General features: G+C 47.4%; 1 protein-coding gene across 1 annotated transcript in view; it reads right to left on the bottom strand.

Annotated features, from left to right (window-relative positions):
- Positions 1-2,500, bottom strand: part of LOC307087226 (guanine nucleotide-binding protein G(I)/G(S)/G(O) subunit gamma-2) — a 14,575-nt gene that overhangs the window by 7,901 nt on the left and 4,174 nt on the right. The window contains exon 2 of the mRNA XM_079752724.1: positions 486-564. The gene's annotated coding sequence lies outside the window, so the exon portion shown is untranslated. The remainder of the gene's footprint in view (positions 1-485; positions 565-2,500) is intronic.

Genomic DNA, 2,500 nt, shown 5'->3' with positions numbered 1-2,500 from the left:
TGATGGTGTAGCCATGTTGTTTTATTGTTAATATGTTAATATATTTTTATTGAAAATACTTTGTATAGATGAATTATCCCCAAACTTGTCATCGTAACACCTTTGAAATAAACATGACTTAACATGGCAGATACCTGTGTATTGTTTATCATATGCGGTAAGAGTGTAACATTTTCAACTCAGTTCCTTGGTAGCACCTACTTACAGTAAAAATCACTTCTGATGGATAAATGATGTGTATGAAAAACACTTTTCTTATCTATTGTTACTATTATATTGTTTAAAATGTCTGCATATATTAAAAAATATATATAGCGTAAAAAATTGGCTGGTAAAAAAGATGAGTGGCTGGTAGATTTTTAAATCTACCTGCCACAGTGGCTGGTGGGCAAAAAAGTTAATTTCAATCTCTGGTGTGTGTGTACCCATATCCCCCTCCCACTCGTCTATCTAGCCCCTCCCACATCAACCATAACTCCACCCACCTGATCTGCTGGCTCCACCCACACGCTGTCCTTGTGCTCACGCCTTGTGCCGTTCACTCAGAACTTCACACCAGACCCTCTGGATGGAGAGAGAGAGAGAGAGAGAGACCATTAGGACATAGGCATGAGGCTTGTTTGACTCCATACCTGCATTCCAGCTAAATTCATCATCTGACCACCATGGGTCAGAAGGTCACAGCTGTCTCTCAACACCCAATACGCTGCGAAGGCAACACCGAGGAGAACCCAACTCAACACAGGGTGTGCAGACGTACCATCCCATAATGCATTGCTTTCCCCCAGATCCCTACCCTGACCATAACCATACCAAACCTTTGCCTAAATGTTTAGCTTCCCGCGTAACACCAACCAAGTATTACAGAGAGATGTTTGACCGCATTAAAACGCTGCCTCTCAAAGGCATGCTAATGTCATCAGAGGCAGCGTGTGACCGCTTGTTTAAAAGGAGAACAAGGAGAAACCGGTGACATCAAGGGCCCAAATGTTAATTCATCTCCTTTGTATCGCTTGTTTGTAGCCCTGTTTCTGTTTCTCTAGCTCTCTCTCTCTCTCTCCCTCTCTCTCTCTCTCTCTCTCTCTCTCTCTCTTTCTCCCACTCGCTCTCTCTCTCTCTCACTCTCTCATTGTATCGCTTGTTTGTAGCCCTGTTTCTCTCTCTCTCTTTCTCTCTCTCTCTCTCTGTCTCTCTCTCTCCCTTCCTCTGTTCTTCCATTTGTATGGCTCTCTGTTTCCGTGGTGAATATACATCGCCGTTTCCCCCTCGCCGAGTAACAAATAGGTCAATTACCCTCGGAGGGCGAGAGAGACGCAGAGAGAGAGCGACAGATCGGGGATTCCGTCGCTGTAAATGATGTGACGCATGAGATGCGACGTCAAAAGAGGGGCCCCGTTGTCATGGCAACCAGAGTCAGGCGCGGTTGTGGCGAGAAGAGCGGGTGATTATTGATGGAAAAATAAGCAGTAAGACGGACTCATTCATCCCAATGACAGGATGAGTCCCCTCATTATCGGTCGTTATTATAACAGTTATTCTATCAGCCAAGAGTTATGTCAGATTCATGATCACATCAGCGATAATCAGTCTAGAATCATCCTTTCTGAGACGCCGTGGTGGGGCACCGGGTTAAAGCGTACCATATAGGTTCAATCCTGAACGCAGAGACCCGGGTTCGAGTCCTGCCCGTGGTCATTTGCTGCATGTCTTCCATACGTTCCTCTCTATCTCTCTCTATAATAAAGAATTCAAATGCAAAAAAAAACAACATAGTTTCTACACCTCAATATAATAACACAAAACCTAACTCTGACTCCTTAACCTTAACTGCTAACCTTAACTCCTAACCATAAACTCAACACCTTGACCTAACCCTATCCTGGCTGATCTGAGAATAATACCCCTTAACTCTTTCAGTACAGCTCAACAATAGCATTGGAATAGAAGGTTGACATTTTCCTCACTCTCTCTCTCTCTTTCTCTCCTTCTTTCCATCGTGACATTTAACTATTCTAGCCCCCTCACAGGAAGGACAGAGAGAGAAAGAGAGAGGGGAGAGAGAGAGAGAGAGAGAGAGAGGAGAGAGAGAGAGAGAGAGAGAGAGCATCATTTGAGCCAGGTCCCCCTCCAGCCCTGCCTTCTGCTTCCTGACAGGTGTTTAGTGTTTAGTGGGGACAAAGCACCCCCCCGAACCTTACAGCGTCACCACCGATCAATGACTTCCTCTCCTGGTTCCCCCCCCCCCCCCGCTGGCCTTTTGGAGCCCAGGCCCGGAGTGTGTTTCTGGGGGGTGCCGGTGCTGGCTTTGAGGGGGGCCCTCGGTGAGCGGGTGAGGAGGGTGTTGGGGGGGGGGGGGGGGGGGGGGGGGGGGGTGAGAGGGGGGGTTCTACTACACACCACGGGACAGATCCTGGTGGAGGAAGGATCATTTGGAGCCCGTCGAGAAGAGGAACTAAGCTCGCTCACTGGACGTCACGCCCACACACACCACCTCTCTCTC

Source organism: Pollachius pollachius, assembly GCF_949987615.1.
Source record: "Pollachius pollachius genome assembly, chromosome: 15".
NCBI lineage: Eukaryota > Metazoa > Chordata > Actinopteri > Gadiformes > Gadidae > Pollachius > Pollachius pollachius.
The sequence above is the reverse complement of the archived record's forward strand: the minus strand, read 5'-3'. Positions and strand labels throughout refer to the sequence as shown.